Source organism: Pseudophryne corroboree, chromosome 9, assembly GCF_028390025.1.
Source record: "Pseudophryne corroboree isolate aPseCor3 chromosome 9, aPseCor3.hap2, whole genome shotgun sequence".
In the NCBI taxonomy this organism is placed as follows: Eukaryota; Metazoa; Chordata; class Amphibia; order Anura; family Myobatrachidae; genus Pseudophryne; species Pseudophryne corroboree.
The window spans coordinates 406,266,849-406,291,468 of NC_086452.1; the positions used below are offsets into that span (position 1 = coordinate 406,266,849).

The following is a 24,620-nucleotide window of genomic DNA, read 5'->3' on the forward strand; positions in this document are numbered from 1 at the left end:
ACGTCCTGTGTCACATCGTCATGGGAACCAGCTATAAACAATAACAAAGGTAATATGCTTGCTGCTGGCAGCATCTACGTGGTATAAATACAGGGATATGACACCATACAAATCCATATAATATGCTTAACAAGACTGTAATCATGTGGAATTTTTATGTATATCAGACAAAAGGCCGAGAGGAGTGTGTAAAGAAAAATTGAGGAAAAAGAAAAATAGACAAGAAAGGTGATAGCAGAAGATAGAGAGATAGAAGAAAGGAAAAAAGGGGAGAAACATAAGTAAGAAGATTATGAGTAATAGAAAAGAAAGGGTAGTGATAGTAATCGTGGAAAAGAGAGAAATAGTTATATGCACAAGTGGTGAAGGGTTATAAGGTGAGTGCTTTTATGTATATGTGTGTATGTCCTGAGGAAAATTATTAAAATTGAAACGTTGACAGCTACCAGAGGCTCCTACTCAATTTGATCATCAGTGTCTGAGTGCCGTACTCTCAAGTGTCTATATACATATATATATATATATATATATATATATATATATATTATAGCAATGAGGAGGGTGATGTGGCACTCACAGGACTTACCCGATCCCCGCCGGCACAGATATTGGTCGATGCGGCCAGGACAGGGAGCAACGGCGGGGGGGGGGGGGGCTTTGCAGTGGGGGGAACACCAGCCATGCTGCATCTGCAGCATGGCTGTCGTTAACGAGGACCTCCCTCGTCCGAACATGTTCGGACAAGGGAGGGGGTCAATAACGATGCGCGGGAGCGCGCATTGTTAACGACATTTGGTGTACACACTGGACGAGATTGTGAAAGATTACGCTCAGATCGGCCATTCTGAGCGAGATCTTGCAGAATCTTGTGTAGTGTGTATGGCTCTATGGTCGTAGCTGGACAATCCAAAGCTGGTCAATGTTTTATTTTAATAATTAAAATTTCCTCAGGACAACCAGGTGTCCATATAAGAATCTTACCTTAAATAGAATGGAGAGATAGAGACCCCCTCCGAAGTCATCACCACACTTTGTGCACAATTCGTCAGGGTCTAGTGACATCACGATTGCCGCTATGTGACGTAACTGGACCCCGACGGTATGTATACTTGTATGTCCTGAGGAAATTTAATTTATTAAAATAAAAACATTGACCAGCTTCGGATTGTCCCGCTATGACTATGTGGACCAGATAAAGTCCTGCGAGTGCCGTACCACCCTCCTCATCGCTATCTGCATACTTCTGAGGTCACCCACTGTATTGGGAGTACCAGTCACCTGTCAATCGTATGTGTGTGTGTGTGTGTGTGTGTGTGTGTGTGTGTGCGTGTGTGTGTGTGTGTGTGTGTGTGTATATATATAAGGATGAACAAGACCGCGCAATGAGAAATGCAAAGTCTTTTAGTTGCAATAAAAGTCCGAAATGTAACTTGTTGCTGTCCTCCAGGAGTTACCGTACTCCTCAAACATGTAAAAAGAGAAAGAAATGGAGGGCAGAATCGTGAGTAGTAAATCACAAGTAGTTTTTACTCACACGTATCAACTCACATACATTTCAATAAAGGGTAACCGGTGTAAAGATGAGAACCAGTGCAGCCTCCGGATTGCTAGCACTGGTAAACGCCGCAGCTCCTCTGCTCCCACAGTCGCTGTAATGTCCAGCTTCACGGACCGCACGCCACAGACCTCACTCCGGTGCTCCGGTATTCAGGTCAAACGGGTCACGTCACAAGTCCTGCTGGCCATGCCCAACGCGTTTCGTCACGGGACTTCGTCAGGGGGTGTGGTCGGCTTCAACATCTCATCTAATTTATACCAGAACCGCAATATTGCACAATACCAATTAAACAGTTAATGATCCAAATTTAAAACCAGACATGACTTAAATACAATTAATAAACAAAGCATATCAAATAAGTTTAGACATTATACAGACTACATTCATAATATATAAAAACATCTTAGAAACATATTAAAAAATATTAAAAAACATTTTAGAGATGCACTGAGATAACGACATAGGACAGCTAATGATCTTTTAAATAATCTAATTAATACAATACCCTTTATATTTAGATCCATATCTAAATATATAAAAAATGTTTAACCGAAAGGATCATTTATATATAAGACTTCTTTGAAGCAGCCTCACCAACAATACATAATCAATTTATTACTTTTATTTTTATTTCCATTCCTGTATCTGTTTCTTTATACTTCTATAAAATTTAATCAATACCTGGATCGCTTTATATCAGTGCATATCTAATCACAAAAGTTCTTCCAATATACAGAAAAATAAAAATAAAAACAATGTTAGCAATAATAGCTCCCCACTAATAAAAGAGGTTTTTTATCTCTATAAAAGAATTTAAGCTATATAAAACTATCTTTGGAACAAACGATACTATAAACAAACATCATATCACCATGAGCTAGAATCGGTATACAAGGACACAAAGGAGCCAATGGCCCAACTGCAGTGTGTCCCCGCATCCAATTCAGCATCAAATGGATCCTAATGTAAAAATGGGGTAATATCATAATTTTCGTTCAACCCATAAGGGCTAATGGTATTAAGAGTGTGTATCCAATACATTTCCCTTCTTCCCAACACTTTAGCAATATCACCTCCTCTATCACCTAGTTTAACATGTTCTTTCGCCTTAAAACTAAAGTGACTAAGTACACCTCCATTACAGCTAAGGAAATGTCTCGGGACACTGTGGTCTATTAATTTATTAGTAATACTTCTAGTATGCTCCAATATCCGAATTTTCAATTGGCGCTTAGTTTTGCCAACATATCGGGCTCCACATTTACACTCTAAGAGGTAAATTACCGAAGTCGTTTGACAATTGATCATACTTTTTATCTCCCAGTACCGAGTTTTTTCTGTATTCCATATTTTTTTCTTTTCCTTACTAACAAAGGTGCAAACTTTACAATGGCTGCAAGGGTAACAACAAGTTACACGTGCTTTCTGTAACCACGTTTCCTCTGTTAAACTTTTCAAATTACTGGGAGCCAATGTGTTTTTTAAGGATCGTGCTTTCCTAAACACAATTTTAGGATCTTTTGGTAGTGCTTCTTTTAAAATAGGATCTAAGGTTAAAACATCCCAAAGGCTTTTCAGAATGGTTTTTATTTCTTTACTCTTAGTATTATACCCCGTAATAAAAGGTATAAAAGTGTTGTTCTCTCTTATTTGATTCCTCTCTTTATACACCAACAATTGATCCCTCTCCAAGACATCCACTTTTTCTTTACATTTATTAATTAACTCTACTGGATACTGTTTATCTAAAAACCTATTTTTATAGAGAGATGCTTGTTCATTATATTTATCTTTCTCCACACAATTTCTTTTTAACCTAAGGAACTGAGAATAAGGTATGTTGGTAACCCAATTTTTCAGGTGACAACTATTAAAATGAATATAATTATTGCTGTCTACCTTTTTCACGTATGTATATGTATTAATCTTTTTCCCAGGACACCAATCTGATGAATCTAAAACCAAATCTAAAAATTCAATTTTGTTCTTATGGTATTTAGAGGTAAATTTTAAATTATAACAATTATTATTAAGATATACCATAAAATTGTTAAAATCACTCTCACTACCTTTCCAAATAATTAGTATATCATCTATATATCTATAGAATGAATGTATGAATTCTAGAAATGGATTATTGGCAAAAATAACCTCTGTTTCCCATTTTCCCAAATAAAGATTAGCAAAGCTCGGGGCATACGGGGTCCCCATAGCACACCCACATAGCTGATTATAAAAGACACCTTGAAATTTAAAATAATTATTATTGAGAACATACTTAATACATTCCAGTAAGAACTTTCTCTGATCTTCACTTAGGGTTTCATCCTGACACAGATAAAAATAAATAGCATCTAATCCCTCCTTGTGCGGGATGCAAGTATATAAAGACTCAACATCTATAATGCACCAACTAAAATCCAAATCCCAGGTGATTGTATCTAGGTTCCTTAGTATATGTGTGGAGTCTTTAATAGAGGATTTTAAACCTAAAACATAATTTTTAATATAAATGTCAACAAATTCAGATAACTTAGAGGTTGCAGAATCTATCCCTGCAATTATAGGTCGACCCGGAGGTTTTTCCAATCGCTTATGGATCTTAGTAGGGTAATAAAAAATTGCTAACCTTGGATGTGGATTATATATATAATTTATTTCTTCTCTACTAAGACATCCTTTGTTAAAACCCTCCTCCAATAAATTTCTAATTTCTTCCACTATTTTAGATGTCGGATCAGAAGGTAACCTACTATAGGTTTTTTCATCATTAAGTAGCCTAAAAGATTCATCTAAATAATCTGTTCTATTTAAAATAACTACACCTCCTCCCTTATCTGCCATCTTAATTATAATGTCATGATTATTCTCCAGTTCAGAAATGGCCCTTCTCTCATCCTTATTCAAATTATCTCTACACTTTTTATCATCCTTTTATATGTATATAAAATCTCAGTGCCTCCCCAGCCAACGACCTCACCGCACGCCACTGGCAAGAAGATGCTTCCTTGAAAATGTACAAAACTGCATCCACTGAAGATTTTTGGGCTAAGCATGTTTTGGACAAGTACGCAAATTGTAAAAAACTGGCTATCAACATAGCCACCATGTTTGGCTCCACATACATATGTGAGACCTCTTTTGCCAAGATGAATTTTCTGAAAAACAGACATCGATCAAGGTTAACAGATGCCCACCTTGAAGACACTCTGCGTATTAGTTGTTCTCCAAGAGTTCCAAACTTTAAAAAACTATCTCAGGATCGGAAGTGCAATTTCTCGCATTAAGGGAGTGATTCAGGTTGGTTTGCAAAAGCAAACTCCTTCATTAATGTACAAAAACATGTGCACTGCAGGTGGGACTGATGTAAAATGTGCAGAGAGAGTTACATTTGGGTGGGGTGTGTTAAAGTTGAAACCTAAATTGCAGTGTAAAAATAAAGCAGCCAGTATTTACCCTGCACAGAAACAATATAACACACCCAAATCTAACTCTCTCTGCACGCTCCATCAGTCCCACCTGCAGTGCACATGGGGGGTAATTCCAAGTTGATCGCAGAAGGATTTTTTTTAGCAGTTGGGCAAAACCATGTGCACTGCAGGGGAGGCAGATATAACATGTGCAGAGAGAGTTAGATTTGGGTGGGTTATTTTATTTCTGTGCAGGGTAAATACTGGCTGCTTTATTTTTACACTGCAAATTAGATTGCAGATTGAACACACCACACCCAATTCTAACTCTCTCTGCACATGTTATATCTGCCTCCCCTGCAGTGCACATGGTTTTGCCCAACTGCTAAAAAAAAATCCTGCTGCGATCAACTTGGAATTACCCCCATGGGGCCTAATTCAGAATTGATTGCAGAAGCAAATTTGTTAGCAGTTGGGAAAAACCATGTGCACTGAAGGGGGGGGGGGGGCAGATATAACATGTGCAGAGACAGTTAGATATGGATGGGGTGTGTTCTAACTGACTCAAATTTAAATTGCAGTGTAAAAATAAAGCAGCCAGTATTTACCCTGCACAGAAACAAAATAACCCACCTAAATCCAACTCTCTCTGCAAATGTTATATCTGCCACACCTGCAGTGCTCATGGGCCGTCATTCCGAGTTGTTCGCTCGCTAGCTGCTTTTAGCAGCATTGCAAACGCTAGGCCGTCGCCCTCTGGGAGTGTATCTTAGCTTAGCAGAATAGCAACCAAAAGATTAGCAGAATTGCTACTAAATAATTCTTTGCAGTTTCTGAGTAGCTCCAGACCTACTCCTAGACTGCGATCACCTCGGTCCGTGTAGTTCCTGGTTTGGCATCACAAACACACCCTGCGTTCGGCCAGCCACTCCCCCGTTTCTCCAGCCACTACTGTGTTTTTACCTGGTACGCCTGCGTTTTTTAGCACACTCCCTGAAAACGCCATGTTGCCGCCCAGAAACACCCACTTACTGTCAATCACACTACGATCACTCGAGCGTTGAAAAAATGTTGCTCGAGCTTGTGTAAATCTACTAAGTTTTGTGTTAAATAACTAAGCGCATGCGCGCTGTGTACCATGCGCATGCGCATTTTCTACCTAATCGCTCCTTTGCGAAAAACGGCAACGAGCGAACAACTCGGAATGACCACCATGGTTTTGCACAACTGCTAACAATTTTGCTGCTACGATCAACTCTGAATTACCCCCATGGTTTTGTCCATTAAAGAAGGAGTTTGATTTTGCAAACCAACCTGAATCACTGCCTAAGAGTAACATAAAGACTCGTAATGTCTAGTAAAGTTTTATTTAAGGCTTAGAATTCCTTTTAAGGAATGTAGTATATTACTTGTTTCAGCAGCAAAATAAAAACTTGTTATTATTTACATTCCAGATATTTGATTTTGCAGTTTTTTGGACCTCGATCAAAATAATTAGATAACATAATGGTTACAGCTCTTAAAGTGTCTGGCTATTGGAAGATCCCTTCCTGTACCCTCTAGGGCAGCTCGAAAACTGGATCTGTGCAGGGCAATTCTTTCCTTAAATTGTCGTATACTCTTTCCAACATACAATAAGCCACATGGGCACTTAATGTAGTACACGATAAATTTACTCGTGCATGTCAAAGCATACCTAATCTTAAAGGTTTTCCCTTATCTTGGGTGTTGGAATACATCACCTGTTTCCAGGCAACTACAGGTCGTATAACCATATATATATATATATATATATATATATATATAATGGACATACGAACCGTCACTCCGTGCTGGAACTGTAACCTGTAGGTGCCTTCAGTGAAGAGGGTGAATAGCAGACAAAGGGACTGCGGCACTCAAATCCAAATAAAGATTTTTTTACTGAAGCATGAAAAGGATTACAAAATGCCTATACAAGGCCGACGTTTCGGTGCTCCAAGCACCGTTTTCAAGGCAGGCATGAAAGTCTAAGTAAAGCAAGCTAACATTACAAACAATGATGAATTTCTTACCTAAATAGGCAACCCGCCATCACGAAGTTGGAGAGCCGGGGCCGGCGTCCGCTTCCGCCCCCCGCAGCTGCGTCTGCGTCACGTCCGGTGACGTCAGCTGACTTCCGCTCCGGTTACCTTGGCAACGCGTCCCGTAGTCGTGGCAACGCGTCTGGATGCCTGGTGACCTATAGGGAGCCGCTGAGTAATCTCCCCAGCCCTCCAAACGGCAATCTGTGAATAAATGCATTCATGAAAGATGTTCATGATGTATAGCTGGCACATATAAGCAATAAACTTTAAACGTAAATGAACACAAAACATGTATAGTCGCCTGGTGCGCTAGGCATATATTTCACTGGGGCTATTTGATGAAAATACCTTATATTAAAAAATGTGCCATCAGAGATGAAGAAAGGGCAGAAAAAGAGAGAGAAAGTAGGGAAACACACTATGTGGCACCATATCACCCAGCATACAGTTATACTAGATAAGGGAATGTCACTAGTGGACAAAAGTTTTATGGTCCGATTTGGGCAAACCCTGTTTGAGTGGTTTGGGATGGTGACTTGATGCAAGTAATAGCGTGTTTCTGTCGGTTGGCTTGGAGTATACCTCGGTGTGTATCTGGCCAGCTTCGAGCGTCACTAATACGTCCAGGTAATGGTTGGCAGAGTGGCTATGCTGATGAGTAACTTTTATGGTCGAGTCACGATGGTTGATGTCCTTAATCATGCTATCCAACAGCTCCTCGCTACCCGTCCAGATAATGAACAAGTCGTCAATATAACGCATGTAGCTCAGTATATGTCGCTTGTACTCGTCGTTGTTGAAGAACATCAAGAACTCTTCCTGAAACATAAATATGTTTGCGTAGCTAGGTGCCACGTGACTCCCCATAGCACAGCCGGATAGTTGTCTATAGAAGCGTCCGTTATAGATGAAGTAGTTACATGTCAGGGTTAATTCCAGCAGCTGCATAAATAGGTCAATGTCTAAGTCATTGATCTGTTGGGATTCATAGAATGACTTGGATGCCGCAAGGCCCTCGATATGTGGGATAGATGTATATAGGCTGTTAATGTCCAGTGTACACAATATACTCCCCTCAGGAATGTTACCAATTGTTGATAGTTGCTGTAAGAAATCAGTTGTGTCCTTGATGAGAGTTGGTTGGCTGATGACGTGAGGTTGCAGGATACAGTCTAGATACATGGAGATGGGGTGATACAGCGAATTGCGTGCCGAGATGATCGGGCGGCCGGGTGGATGCAAGGGATTCTTGTGAATTTTTGGAACAGTGTACAGGACAGGGCTCATGGGAAAAGGTTGTTGTAATGCTTTCAAAAGCTTGGGGTCCAAGATGCCCCGCTCGTTTGCTGCCTTTAGAATGTCCTGTAATTCTGTCTGATATTGGATCGTGGGATCACCTGCCAGTAGTTGGTACACCTCTCGGTCAGCGAGTTGTCTCTCAATCTCAGCCATGTAGTCGTCTAGATTTTGAATAACAATGGCGCCCCCCTTATCGGCGGGGCGCACAATAATGTTACGGTACTCAGACAAGTTGCGTAGGGCCTGTTGTTCTTGCCTGCTCAAGTTGTAGTGTAGTTTTGGTTGTATGACAAGAATTACTCTCCCACTGCGCTATTTCAAATAAAACACTAAAATTAATTAATTATATGGCTGCCTGTATCCTCTAAGTTCCCTGTTAGGAGGAACTAAATGTGTGAAAATATGAAACGAAATAGAGGAGATGGCGCCAAGGGAGTTATATCAACGCCCTACCTAAAAACGGACCCTTACAGTACTCTCCGGATAAATTACGTCAGATAACAAATACTAACATAAAAATTTATTAAAACAACATATAAACCCGACACAAATGTTCATAAGTATACAGAGTTGATACATTTACATTTGTCGCACAATTTGAACAATCAGTTTGTAGTGATGAGGAAAAAGCGTAGATATATCACTACGATTTCCTCCTTCTCCTTATTGTAGATTCGGAGGTAACATCAGATAAATAACCCAACGCGTTTCGTCTTGTTCCAAGACTTCATCAGGGGTAAAATCTCTTCATTTCAGAACATATTGTCAGCACATAAAAGGTCATTCAAAGATGTATGAACAACGTTTCAATATTTCAATGGGACTTGATTGATACAGCGAGGACCATACCTCATATATCATCAGCTTGAGTCTGACATTCAGATATTCGAATATGGGGAAGATTCATATGTGTATAGAATCTAACTGGTTCGCAAGCATAAGGAACCCTCCAGTGGTGCAGTGCTGACAGCCAAGTCTCTGTATAATATATATATATAGTTTTGGTTGTGCCTGCACGAATTTCTGAACGGAATCGTCCATGAGTCGCGTGAAGGTCTTGATGGAACTGTTGGAGGACACTGGATCAAATGTGGAGGTGCTATGTTTTGACAAAAACGCCTGTTGGGGTGTATTCTGTGATAGGGGTTCAGAGTTCTGGAAGAATTCCTGTAATCTTAGTTTTCTTGAAAATTGATGTAATTCGATGTTCCAATTAAGATCATTGTGCTTGTAAGTGGGGACGAAAGATAGTCCTTTATTTAGGACTCGCTCCTCGGTGTCGGTGAGAACTCGGGAGGACAAATTGTAAATTATTTTTTCTTGGTCTTTTGAGAGCTGTTTTCGCCTTTGCCTCTCGTTTTAGCCCCCGCGACGGGTGGCTTTGTGCTTGAAATTAATTCTGGCTGGGGTTTGATACTTGGGGCTAAAGGGGCCGAAGGTCCTTCCAAAGGGTCGTCAGATTCACGAGTAGCAAACTCGCTGTCGCTATTTGATGTAGGGGCCTCACGTCCCTTAAGTTCTCTTCTTCTGCGCCAGCCTTGTTTCGACCCTTGCCCGGCTGTCCTAGCTGGACGTCCCTCTCCTCCCATCAGCCAATGGTAGACTCGGTTAGAGTCATAGTCGTTCTGGACCATTTCCAGTTTTTTGGTTTTAAATTTCACCAAATCTTGTTGGTACAGGTCAATTTTAGTTTTAATGGATGAAATTAGATCGGCATTGGAAAGGCTCTTCAAAACCGTGCTGTTTGCAGTCTCCAGTCTGGAGATTTTGTCACGTGGTACCTTTAATTCCCGCTCAGATTCTTGTATTACCAGGAGCATAAGATCAAAGCTACAACGGTTCACAATCCCTATCCATTTTTGACAAAAGTCAGGGTTATAGCGGCCAATAGTGGGCGCGTTCCGGACTCTGAACCCACGTGGAATCATTTATTGTCTATAGTATTTAGTGAGAGATATTCCATGCATCAAATAATCTGTCTCATGTTTCTTTAATTTAATAAGTTGCTCACAGATCTCCTCTGCTGTCTGCAATAGATCCTTGTGGGGCCAGTCATCTTTAAAAAGAATGTCTTCTACCTCCTCATCTGTGAATCGGTGTATGTAACCTTTAGTGACTGGCATGCCCTTGCATCCCGCAGGGAAAGCTGTACTAGCCATAGTGTGTAACTGTGCTGTGGTGATATTAGTCGTGTCCATCCTGTGTGAATGAGCAGATGATGAGATAGCTGGTAGGTATAAACCAGAACTGTGTGAACCACAGATCTGGATCCTTAGCAATGGGTGCCCGGTTCCGCGTGGGGGCTGTTGCTCCCTGGAATACAATGGACATACGAACTGCCACTCCGTGCTGGAACTGTAACTTGTATATATAAAATTGTATGTATGTATGTATATATGTTCCAGCATAACTGTGGACACTAAACTTTGTACACATACACATATGCCTTACAATCTGGAAAGAAATACTGTGGGGGCTAGACACTCCTAGCACCCCTAGGGGTGAGGGTGGGTAGAGGGTGACATGTAAAAATCCATAGTTTCCGGGCATAACTCTGGAATGCCTGGAGCAATTTACACCAAACTTGGTACACATATGACTTACACTCTGGTCAAAAATACTGTGGGAGTAAGACACCCCTTGAACCCCTAGGGGTGGGGGTGGGAAGGTGATGACATGTAAAAATCCATAGTTTTTGGCATAACTCTGGAATGCCTGGAGCAATTTACACATGGGTAGGGACATAGGCACATATGGGTAGGGGCAGAGGCACCCACAGTTAAGGATAGAGGCACACACGGGGAGGGGCTGAGGCACCCCTGTGTAAGGGCATAGGCACCCACGGGTAGGGGCGGAGGCACACACGGGGAGGTGCAGAGGCACCCATGTGTAAGGGCAGAGGCACCTACGCTTAGGGGCAGAGGCACACATGGGTAGGGGCAGAGGCACCCACAGGTAAGGATAGAGGCACCCATAGGTAGGGGCAGAGGCACACACAGGTTGGGGCAGAGGCATCCACGGATAGGGACAGAGGCACACACGGGTAGGGGCAGAGGCACCCACATGTAAGGATACAGGCACACACGGGTAAGGGCAGAGGCAAACAGGGGTAGGGGCAGGGGGTAGGGGCAGAGGCACCCACAGGTAATGATAGAGGCACACATGAGTAGGGGCAGAGGCACACACGGGTAGGGGAATAGGCATACGGGTAGGAGTGGAGGTACCTATGGGTAAGGGCAGATGCACACATGGGTAGGGGCAGGGGCACCTACGGGTAAGGGCAGAGGCACACATGGGTGGGGGTAGAGGCATACTTTAGTTTCTAAGCTAAGCAAGGAGACCTAGGACCCTGTAACATAGAGTCAGCCTGTAAAGCTTACATATGTAACATACAGCGGGCGGAGCTTGGCCTGTCATCCCAGCATTTACAGCACTGAGCAGGGCAGCATCAGAGATGGGACGGGGCAGAGAAGAAGGTGGATTATTCTCCTCAGCACCAGCATTTTGACAACATCAATCCGGGGTAGACCCAGAGGTGCAGCCTGACAAAGATTGTCATTATACTTTACATTCCGTAGCGAAGCACGGGTATTCAGCTAGTATATATATATAGATAGATATTTGTGTATATATACAGATTCATCTGAAATGACCTGTAGAGAGGAGAAGAATTAATATTTACCTATAAATACTTGGAAATGACTTATTTGCTTTAACCACTTAACTGACATTTTTTTTCCTTCAAAACTGTTTATATTGGGTTTTTAAATATCATTTAATATAGTTTAAAAAGTATTTTTTTTAAATACTTAAATATTATATAATGCACATCTTCACTACGTATCTCCTCGTCAAAAACTGGGGCACAGTGGGGCGGTCGAATCTGATCTGACCATGTCAGTTAAGTGGTTGAGGTCTGCCACTTTGGACCTATTAGGCTGTCAGCATTCTGAAGCTCGACCAAATTTACCAAATCCCTGTTAATAACCGTCTCTCTATTTTCTTATTTTGCATCATTATCTCATTACTAGGTACACCCCCTTAACCCCTGCATGGCTTTCTGGGGTTCAATATATGTATTATATGGAGTATTACATGCATTCTTAGTGTTGTTAGTGGTTAAATATTGCACAATGAAAGGGCAGCCGATGGTGAAGTGGGCGTAGCCCCTTGCGATGGCGTGAACAACACCTGCAGGGCATGTTGTACAGAATGTAGCGGGTGTGGGGGGGACCGGGGACGGTGTCTGTAGATCCTGCGGGTGAGGAGGGCGGATGGAGAGGGGGCAGGAGATGGTACGGGTGGAGATGGCCGGGGAGTGGGGTTCAGAGGCGCTATAGGTGGGGGAGGGGCAGGGCGTGGTGTGGGTTGGGGAGGGGCAGGTGCGGGGATGTTACGGATGGGGGAGGGGTTCTGGAGGTGCTGCGGGTGGGGAAGGGGCGGGTGCGCCATGGGTGAGTTACAGTAGGGGTCCGGAGGCACCGCAGGTGTGGGAGGGGCAGGTGAGGGAGTGCGATGGGTGGGAGAGGGGTTCCGGAGGCACTGCGGATGGAGGGGCATGTGTGGGTTAGAGATGAGCGCCTGAAATTTTTCGGGTTTTGTGTTTTGGTTTTGGGTTCGGTTCCGCGGCCGTGTTTTGGGTTCGACCGCGTTTTGGCAAAACCTCACCGAATTTTTTTTGTCGGATTCGGGTGTGTTTTGGATTCGGGTGTTTTTTTCCAAAAACACTAAAAAACAGCTTAAATCATAGAATTTGGGGGTCATTTTGATCCCAAAGTATTATTAACCTCAAAAACCATAATTTACACTCATTTTCAGTCTATTCTGAATACCTCACACCTCACAATATTATTTTTAGTCCTAAAATTTGCACCGAGGTCGCTGTGTGAGTAAGATAAGCGACCCTAGTGGCCGACACAAACACCGGGCCCATCTAGGAGTGGCACTGCAGTGTCACGCAGGATGTCCCTTCCAAAAAACCCTCCCCAAACAGCACATGACGCAAAGAAAAAAAGAGGCGCAATGAGGTAGCTGTGTGAGTAAGATTAGCGACCCTAGTGGCCGACACAAACACCGGGCCCATCTAGGAGTGGCACTGCAGTGTCACGCAGGATGGCCCTTCCAAAAAACCCTCCCCAAACAGCACATGACGCAAAGAAAAAAAGAGGCGCAATGAGGTAGCTGACTGTGTGAGTAAGATTAGCGACCCTAGTGGCCGACACAAACACCGGGCCCATCTAGGAGTGGCACTGCAGTGTCACGCAGGATGTCCCTTCCAAAAAACCCTCCCCAAACAGCACATGACGCAAAGAAAAAAAGAGGCGCAATGAGGTAGCTGTGTGAGTAAGATTAGCGACCCTAGTGGCCGACACAAACACCGGGCCCATCTAGGAGTGGCACTGCAGTGTCACGCAGGATGGCCCTTCCAAAAAACCCTCCCCAAACAGCACATGACGCAAAGAAAAAAAGAGGCGCAATGAGGTAGCTGTGTGAGTAAGATTAGCGACCCTAGTGGCCGACACAAACACCGGGCACATCTAGGAGTGGCACTGCAGTGTCACGCAGGATGTCCCTTCCAAAAAACCCTCCCCAAACAGCACATGACGCAAAGAAAAAAAGAGGCGCAATGAGGTAGCTGACTGTGTGAGTAAGATTAGCGACCCTAGTGGCCGACACAAACACCGGGCCCATCTAGGAGTGGCACTGCAGTGTCACGCAGGATGTCCCTTCCAAAAAACCCTCCCCAAACAGCACATGACGCAAAGAAAAAAAGAGGCGCAATGAGGTAGCTGACTGTGTGAGTAAGATTAGCGACCCTAGTGGCCGACACAAACACCGGGCCCATCTAGGAGTGGCACTGCAGTGTCACGCAGGATGTCCCTTCCAAAAAACCCTCCCCAAACAGCACATGACGCAAAGAAAAAAAGAGGCGCAATGAGGTAGCTGACTGTGTGAGTAAGATTAGCGACCCTAGTGGCCGACACAAACACCGGGCCCATCTAGGAGTGGCACTGCAGTGTCACGCAGGATGTCCCTTCCAAAAAACCCTCCCCAATCAGCACATGATGCAAAGAAAAAGAAAAGAAAAAAGAGGTGCAAGATGGAATTGTCCTTGGGCCCTCCCACCCACCCTTATGTTGTATAAACAAAACAGGACATGCACACTTTAACCAACCCATCATTTCAGTGACAGGGTCTGCCACACGACTGTGACTGATATGACGGGTTGGTTTGGACCCCCCCCAAAAAAGAAGCAATTAATCTCTCCTTGCACAAACTGGCTCTACAGAGGCAAGATGTCCACCTCATCTTCACCCTCCGATATATCACCGTGTACATCCCCCTCCTCACAGATTATCAATTCGTCCCCACTGGAATCCACCATCTCAGCTCCCTGTGTACTTTGTGGAGGCAATTGCTGCTGGTCAATGTCTCCGCGGAGGAATTGATTATAATTCATTTTAATGAACATCATCTTCTCCACATTTTCTGGATGTAACCTCGTACGCCGATTGCTGACAAGGTGAGCGGCGGCACTAAACACTCTTTCGGAGTACACACTTGTGGGAGGGCAACTTAGGTAGAATAAAGCCAGTTTGTGCAAGGGCCTCCAAATTGCCTCTTTTTCCTGCCAGTATAAGTACGGACTGTGTGACGTGCCTACTTGGATGCGGTCACTCATATAATCCTCCACCATTCTATCAATGTTGAGAGAATCATATGCAGTGACAGTAGACGACATGTCCGTAATCGTTGTCAGGTCCTTCAGTCCGGACCAGATGTCAGCATCAGCAGTCGCTCCAGACTGCCCTGCATCACCGCCAGCGGGTGGGCTCGGAATTCTGAGCCTTTTCCTCGCACCCCCAGTTGCGGGAGAATGTGAAGGAGGAGATGTTGACAGGTCGCGTTCCGCTTGACTTGACAATTTTGTCACCAGCAGGTCTTTCAACCCCAGCAGACCTGTGTCTGCCGGAAAGAGAGATCCAAGGTAGGCTTTAAATCTAGGATCGAGCACGGTGGCCAAAATGTAGTGCTCTGATTTCAACAGATTGACCACCCGTGAATCCTTGTTAAGCGAATTAAGGGCTGCATCCACAAGTCCCACATGCCTAGCGGAATCGCTCCCTTTTAGCTCCTTCTTCAATGCCTCCAGCTTCTTCTGCAAAAGCCTGATGAGGGGAATGACCTGACTCAGGCTGGCAGTGTCTGAACTGACTTCACGTGTGGCAAGTTCAAAGGGCATCAGAACCTTGCACAACGTTGAAATCATTCTCCACTGCGCTTGAGACAGGTGCATTCCATCTCCTATATCGTGCTCAATTGTATAGGCTTGAATGGCCTTTTGCTGCTCCTCCAACCTCTGAAGCATATAGAGGGTTGAATTCCACCTCGTTACCACTTCTTGCTTCAGATGATGGCAGGGCAGGTTCAGTAGTTTTTGGTGGTGCTCCAGTCTTCTGTACGTGGTGCCTGTACGCCGAAAGTGTCCCGCAATTTTTCTGGCCACCGACAGCATCTCTTGCACGCCCCTGTCGTTTTTTAAAAAATTCTGCACCACCAAATTCAAGGTATGTGCAAAACATGGGACGTGCTGGAATTTGCCCATATTTAATGCACACACAATATTGCTGGCGTTGTCCGATGCCACAAATCCACAGGAGAGTCCAATTGGGGTAAGCCATTCCGCGAAGATCTTCCTCAGTTGCCGTAAGAGGTTTTCAGCTGTGTGCGTATTCTGGAAAGCGGTGATACAAAGCGTAGCCTGCCTAGGAAAGAGTTGGTGTTTGCGAGATGCTGCTACTGGTGCCGCCGCTGCTGTTCTTGCGGCGGGAGTCCATACATCTACCCAGTGGGCTGTCACAGTCATATAGTCCTGACCCTGCCCTGCTCCACTTGTCCACATGTCCGTGGTTAAGTGGACATTGGGTACAACTGCATTTTTTAGGACACTGGTGAGTCTTTTTCTGACGTCCGTGTACATTCTCGGTATCGCCTGCCTACAGAAGTGGAACCTAGATGGTATTTGGTAACGGGGGCACACTGCCTCAATAAATTGTCTAGTTCCCTGTGAACTAACGGCGGATACCGGACGCACGTCTAACACCAACATAGTTGTCAAGGACTCAGTTATCCGCTTTGCAGTAGGATGACTGCTGTGATATTTCATCTTCCTCGCAAAGGACTGTTGAACAGTCAATTGCTTACTGGAAGTAGTACAAGTGGGCTTACGACTTCCCCTCTGGGATGACCATCGACTCCCAGCGGCAACAACAGCAGCGCCAGCAGCAGTAGGCGTTACACGCAAGGATGCATCGGAGGAATCCCAGGCAGGAGAGGACTCGTCAGACTTGCCAGTGACATGGCCTGCAGGACTATTGGCATTCCTGGGGAAGGAGGAAATTGACACTGAGGGAGTTGGTGGGGTGGTTTGCGTGAGCTTGGTTACAAGAGGAAGGGATTTACTGGTCAGTGGACTGCTTCCGCTGTCACCCAAAGTTTTTGAACTTGTCACTGACTTATTATGAATGCGCTGCAGGTGACGTATAAGGGAGGATGTTCCGAGGTGGTTAACGTCCTTACCCCTACTTATTACAGCTTGACAAAGGGAACACACGGCTTGACACCTGTTGTCCGCATTTCTGGTGAAATATCTCCACACCGAAGAGCTGATTTTTTTGGTATTTTCACCTGGCATGTCAACGGCCATATTCCTCCCACGGACAACAGGTGTCTCCCCGGGTGCCTGACTTAAACAAACCACCTCACCATCAGAATCCTCCTGGTCAATTTCCTCCCCAGCGCCAGCAACACCCATATCCTCCTCATCCTGGTGTACTTCAACACTGACATCTTCAATCTGACTATCAGGAACTGGACTGCGGGTGCTCCTTCCAGCACTTGCAGGGGGCGTGCAAATGGTGGAAGGCGCATGCTCTTCACGTCCAGTGTTGGGAAGGTCAGGCATCGCAACCGACACAATTGGACTCTCCTTGTGGATTTGGGATTTCAAAGAACGCACAGTTCTTTGCGGTGCTTTTGCCAGCTTGAGTCTTTTCAGTTTTCTAGCGAGAGGCTGAGTGCTTCCATCCTCATGTGAAGCTGAACCACTAGCCATGAACATAGGCCAGGGCCTCAGCCGTTCCTTGCCACTCCGTGTGGTAAATGGCATATTGGCAAGTTTACGCTTCTCCTCCGACAATTTTATTTTAGGTTTTGGAGTCCTTTTTTTACTGATATTTGGTGTTTTGGTTTTGACATGCTCTGTACTATGCCATTGGGCATCGGCCTTGGCAGACGACGTTGCTGGCATTTCATCGTCTCGGCCATGACTAGTGGCAGCAGCTTCAGCACGAGGTGGAAGTGGATCTTGATCTTTCCCTAATTTTGGAACCTCAACATTTTTGTTCTCCATATTTTAATAGGCACAACTAAAAGGCACCTCAGGTAAACAATGGAGATGGATGGATTGGATACTAGTATACAATTATGGACGGGCTGCCGAGTGCCGACACAGAGGTAGCCACAGCCGTGAACTACCGCACTGTACTGTGTCTGCTGCTAATATATAGACTGGTTGATAAAGAGATAGTATACTCGTAACTAGTATGTATGTATAAAGAAAGAAAAAAAAACCACGGTTAGGTGGTATATACAATTATGGACGGGCTGCCGAGTGCCGACACAGAGGTAGCCACAGCCGTGAACTACCGCACTGTACTGTGTCTGCTGCTAATATATAGACTGGTTGATAAAGAGATAGTATACTCGTAACTAGTATGTATGTATAAAGAAAGAAAAAAAAACCACGGTTAGGTGGTATATACAATTATGGACGGGCTGCCGAGTGCCGACACAGAGGTAGCCACAGCCGTGAACTACCGCACTGTACTGTGTCTGCTGCTAATATATAGACTGGTTGATAAAGAGATAGTATACTCGTAACTAGTATGTATGTATAAAGAAAGAAAAAAAAACCACGGTTAGGTGGTATATACAATTATGGACGGGCTGCCGAGTGCCGACACAGAGGTAGCCACAGCCGTGAACTACCGCACTGTACTGTGTCTGCTGCTAATATATAGACTGGTTGATAAAGAGATAGTATACTCGTAACTAGTATGTATGTATAAAGAAAGAAAAAAAAACCACGGTTAGGTGGTATATACAATTATGGACGGGCTGCCGAGTGCCGACACAGAGGTAGCCACAGCCGTGAACTACCGCACTGTACTGTGTCTGCTGCTAATATATAGACTGGTTGATAAAGAGATAGTATACTCGTAACTAGTATGTATGTATAAAGAAAGAAAAAAAAACCACGGTTAGGTGGTATATACAATTATGGACGGGCTGCCGAGTGCCGACACAGAGGTAGCCACAGCCGTGAACTACCGCACTGTACTGTGTCTGCTGCTAATATATAGACTGGTTGATAAAGAGATAGTATACTCGTAACTAGTATGTATGTATAAAGAAAGAAAAAAAAACCACGGTTAGGTGGTATATACAATTATGGACGGGCTGCCGAGTGCCGACACAGAGGTAGCCACAGCCGTGAACTACCGCACTGTACTGTGTCTGCTGCTAATATATAGACTGGTTGATAAAGAGATAGTATACTCGTAACTAGTATGTATGTATAAAGAAAGAAAAAAAAACCACGGTTAGGTGGTATATACAATTATGGACGGGCTGCCGAGTGCCGACACAGAGGTAGCCACAGCCGTGAACTACCGCACTGTACTGTGTCTGCTGCTAATATATAGACTGGTTGATAAAGAGATAGTATACTCGTAACTAGTATGTATGTATAAAGAAAGAAAAAAAAACCACGGTTAGGTCACTGGTATATACAATTATGGACGGGCTGCCGAGTGCCGACACAGAGGTAGCCACAGCCGTGAACTACCGCACTGTACTGTGTCTGCTGCTAATATATAGACTGGTTGATAAAGAGATAGTATACTCGTAACTAGTATGTATGTATAAAGAAAGAAAAAAAAACCACGGTTAGGTGGTATATACAATTATGGACGGGCTGCCGAGTGCCGACACAGAGGTAGCCACAGCCGTGAACTACCGCACTGTACTGTGTCTGCTGCTAATATATAGACTGGTTGATAAAGAGATAGTATACTCGTAACTAGTATGTATGTATAAAGAAAGAAAAAAAAACCACGGTTAGGTCACTGGTATATACAATTATGGACGGGCTGCCGAGTGCCGACACAGAGGTAGCCACAGCCGTGAACTACCGCACTGTACTGTGTCTGCTGCTAATATATAGACTGGTTGATAAAGAGATAGTATACTCGTAACTAGTATGTATGTATAAAGAAAGAAAAAAAAACCACGGTTAGGTGGTATATACAATTATGGACGGGCTGCCGAGTGCCGACACAGAGGTAGCCACAGCCGTGAACTACCGCACTGTACTGTGTCTGCTGCTAATATATAGACTGGTTGATAAAGAGATAGTATACTCGTAACTAGTATGTATGTATAAAGAAAGAAAAAAAAACCACGGTTAGGTCACTGGTATATACAATTATGGACGGGCTGCCGAGTGCCGACACAGAGGTAGCCACAGCCGTGAACTACCGCACTGTACTGTGTCTGCTGCTAATATATAGACTGGTTGATAAAGAGATAGTATACTCGTAACTAGTATGTATGTATAAAGAAAGAAAAAAAAACCACGGTTAGGTGGTATATACAATTATGGACGGGCTGCCGAGTGCCGACACAGAGGTAGCCACAGCCGTGAACTACCGCACTGTACTGTGTCTGCTGCTAATATATAGACTGGTTGATAAAGAGATAGTATACTCGTAACTAGTATGTATGTATAAAGAAAGAAAAAAAAACCACGGTTAGGTGGTATATACAATTATGGACGGGCTGCCGAGTGCCGACACAGAGGTAGCCACAGCCGTGAACTACCGCACTGTACTGTGTCTGCTGCTAATATAGACTGGTTGATAAAGAGATAGTATACTACTAATATTATATACTGGTGGTCAGGTCACTGGTCACTAGTCACACTGGCAGTGGCACTCCTGCAGCAAAAGTGTGCACTGTTTAATTTTAATATAATATTATGTACTCCTGGCTCCTGCTATAACCTATAACTGGCACTGCAGTAGTGCTCCCCAGTCTCCCCCACAATTATAAGCTGTGTGAGCTGAGCAGTCAGACAGATATATAATATATATAGATGATGCAGCACACTGGCCTGAGCCTGAGCAGTGCACACAGATATGGTATGTGACTGACTGAGTCACTGTGTGTATCGCTTTTTTCAGGCAGAGAACGGATATATTAAATAAACTGCACTGTGTGTCTGGTGGTCACTCACTATATAATATATTATGTACTCCTGGCTCCTGCTATAACCTATAACTGGCACTGCAGTAGTGCTCCCCAGTCTCCCCCACAATTATAAGCTGTGTGAGCTGAGCAGTCAGACAGATATATATAATATTATATATAGATAATAGATGATGCAGCACACTGGCCTGAGCCTGAGCAGTGCACACAGATATGGTATGTGACTGAGTCACTGTGTGCTGTGTATCGCTTTTTTCAGGCAGAGAACGGATTATAAATAAAAGTGGTGGTCAGTCACTGGTCACTATCAGCAAAACTCTGCACTGTACACTACTGAGTACTCCTAATGCTCCCCAAAATTAGTAAATCAAGTGTCACTGTCTAAACGGAGAGGACGCCAGCCACGTCCTCTCCCTATCAATCTCAATGCACGTGTGAAAATGGCGGCGACGCGCGGCTCCTTATATAGAATCCGAGTCTCGCGATAGAATCCGAGCCTCGCGAGAATCCGACAGCGTCATGATGACGTTCGGGCGCGCTCGGGTTAACCGAGCAAGGCGGGAAGATCCGAGTCGCTCGGACCCGTGAAAAAAAACATGAAGTTCTGGCGGGTTCGGATTCAGAGAAACCGAACCCGCTCATCTCTAGTGTGGGTGTGTCGCGACTGGGGTAGGGGGTCAGGAGGCGCCGTGGGTGGGGAAGGGGCAGTGCGGGGGGGATTGTGCATGGGGGAGGGTGTCTGTAGATGGGTGCAGATGGGGGTGGGGGTTGGGAGGTGCTGCAGGTGTTGGAGTGGGGGCCCTGGGTGGTCTGGAGGTGCAACATGTGGGTGAGGGCAGGTGGTGCCGTGGGTGGAAAAGGGCCAGGTGCAGGGGTATGGTAGATGGGGGAGGGGTCCCGGTGGGGCTGCCGTTGCGGGGGTGGCGAGGGTGGTGTAGGGGCAGTTGTGGGGGGGCACAGCTCGGGGAGGGTGTCTGTAGATGCTGCGGGTGGAGGGGGGGCGGATACGAGCAGAGGGGCGGAGCGGATGGGGGAGGGGGTTGGGAGGTGCTGCGTGTGGGGGAGTGGGGGCCACGGGTGGTGTAGGTGGTCCGGAGGCATCGCATGTGGGAGAGGGGTGTGGGTGACGCGGGTGGGGGAGGGGCAGGTGCGGGGGTGCGGCGGATGGGGAGGGGGTCCGGAGGCGCTGTGGTTGGTGGAGGTGCGGGTGCGGTAGGGGGTCAGCAGACGCTGCAGGTGGGGGAGGTGTGGTTGCGGGGGGAGCGTTGATGATGGAGGGTGTCTGTAGATGCTGAGGGGCAGGTGCGGTGGATGGGGTACAGAGGCGCTGCGGGTGGTGGAGGGTCAAGGGAGTGGGGGCCGCAGGTGGTGTAGGGGTTCCGGATGCCCCGTGTGTGGGAGAGGGGTGGGCGTGCTGCGGGTGGGGGAGTGGTCCGGAGGTGCTGCGGGTACTGTATCTGCCAAAAAGGTAGTTGGAGGGTATGCAGTTACAGCTATCACTCACACTGCTAATCTTTCGCCCTATGATCTGAACTGTCAGCAGCAGCAGGATGTTCCGCACACACATGCCATGTCTGCCTCGCTCAGTGTGGCGCATTGAGGCGCTAGGCCAGGGGTTGCGGGTGTTCCTCCACTTTGGCCGTAGGCCACCCGGGCTCAGTGGAATGGTCACTATAGCACTGTTCCAGACAGCTGGGAGCACCGTAGTGTGCGGTGCTCCGGCTGCCACGTAACCCACTCTGTTAATGCGCAGTCTGCTGCCTCACATCACAACCCCCACTCCCCCCTCCAGCTGCCCCACATCTCCCCCCACCAGCCACACATCTCCCCCCTCCAGCCGCCCCACATCTCCCCTCGCCAGCCACACATCTCCCCCCGCCAGCCGCCCCACATCTCCCCCCCACCAGCCACACATCTCCCCCTTTCAGCTGCATCACATCTCCCCCCGCCAGCCACTCATCTCCCCCCGCCAGCCCACCCACATCTCCCCCCCACCAGCCACACATCTCCCCCCTCCAGCCGACCCACATCTCCCCCCCACCAGCAGCCACACATCATTCACTGCCAGCCACCCCACATCTCCCCCCCCGCCAGCCGCCCCACATCTCCCCCCAACCAGCCACACATCTCCCCCCTCCAGCCGCTCCACATCTCCTGCTGCCAGCCTCCCCACATCTCTCCCCGCCAGCCGCCCCACATGCAGTGGTCCGCACTGGTCACAGCAGGCAATCATCTTCTCCGGAGCAGGGACCATCCCGGCTGTACCGTAGCACCGGACGTAGAACTGCGGGAGAGGTGTGCTGGCAATGGGAGCGCGGAGCAGGGTTACCTCTATCTTCACTGTGACAGGTGGCAGGGGAGAGGCACCGGCGATCATGCGGGGAGCGGGTTTGAGACCCGCTTTAGCGCCAGATGAAGAGCCGCCTCCCAGGCTCACATCACCGCCGCGGCACCGGGAGGACGATGGATCCTGCTGGGCCGGGCCTTGGTCAGAAGACTGGGGACATGAGCGGCGAGAAGCAGCACTGAGTGTGGCGGCAAGTGACGCTCTTGCGTGCCAGCGAGGCCATGCTGAGCGTGCTGATGTGGGGGGTCAAGGGCACGGTGAGCTGTACCCTGCCTGTGCCATGCCAGCTGCTCCTCATCTGCTGCTCCTAGTCTCCTATATATTAGGCCAGACTCTGTGACTTTGTGCCTGTGTCTCAGATCTGTGAGATCTATGGCATGACTCCGCCCAGCTATGTGACTCCGCCCAGCATTAGCAAATGAGGCACAAAGTCACAGATCTGGGCTAATATATAGGAGATTGTTTGATTTTTGCCCCTGTACTGTATATATGTGAACTTTTTTATATTAAACTGCTTCTACTACTGTAATTATCCCTATATAGTCCTACAGACCTTTTGTGATGCATCTTAAATCAAAGATAGTAGTAATAATTAGAGATGAGCGCCTGAAATTTTTCGGGTTTTGTGTTTTGGTTTTGGGTTCGGTTCCGCGGCCGTGTTTTGGGTTCGAACGCGTTTTGGCAAAACCTCACCGAATTTTTTTTGTCGGATTCGGGTGTGTTTTGGATTCGGGTGTTTTTTTCCAAAAACACTAAAAAACAGCTTAAATCATAGAATTTGGGGGTCATTTTGATCCCAAAGTATTATTAACCTCAAAAACCATAATTTACACTCATTTTCAGTCTATTCTGAATACCTCACACCTCACAATATTATTTTTAGTCCTAAAATTTGCACCGAGGTCGCTGTGTGAGTAAGATAAGCGACCCTAGTGGCCGACACAAACACCGGGCCCATCTAGGAGTGGCACTGCAGTGTCACGCAGGATGTCCCTTCCAAAAAACCCTCCCCAAACAGCACATGACGCAAAGAAAAAAAGAGGCGCAATGAGGTAGCTGTGTGAGTAAGATTAGCGACCCTAGTGGCCGACACAAACACCGGGCCCATCTAGGAGTGGCACTGCAGTGTCACGCAGGATGGCCCTTCCAAAAAACCCTCCCCAAACAGCACATGACGCAAAGAAAAAAAGAGGCGCAATGAGGTAGCTGTGTGAGTAAGATTAGCGACCCTAGTGGCCGACACAAACACCGGGCCCATCTAGGAGTGGCACTGCAGTGTCACGCAGGATGTCCCTTCCAAAAAACCCTCCCCAAACAGCACATGACGCAAAGAAAAAAAGAGGCGCAATGAGGTAGCTGTGTGAGTAAGATTAGCGACCCTAGTGGCCGACACAAACACCGGGCCCATCTAGGAGTGGCACTGCAGTGTCACGCAGGATGTCCCTTCCAAAAAACCCTCCCCAAACAGCACATGACGCAAAGAAAAAAAGAGGCGCAATGAGGTAGCTGACTGTGTGAGTAAGATTAGCGACCCTAGTGGCCGACACAAACACCGGGCCCATCTAGGAGTGGCACTGCAGTGTCACGCAGGATGTCCCTTCCAAAAAACC

General features: G+C 46.0%; 1 long non-coding RNA gene across 2 annotated transcripts in view; it reads right to left on the minus strand.

Moving 5' to 3' along the window:
• Nucleotides 1-1,539: 1,539 nt before the first annotated feature.
• Nucleotides 1,540-24,620, minus strand: part of LOC134957085 (uncharacterized) — a 342,583-nt gene continuing 319,502 nt past the window's right edge. For both annotated transcript variants that reach the window (XR_010186449.1, XR_010186448.1), the window contains 2 exons: nt 7,023-7,235; nt 1,540-1,805 (listed from right to left, as the gene is read on the minus strand). This is a non-coding gene — a long non-coding RNA (uncharacterized LOC134957085). The remainder of the gene's footprint in view (nt 1,806-7,022; nt 7,236-24,620) is intronic.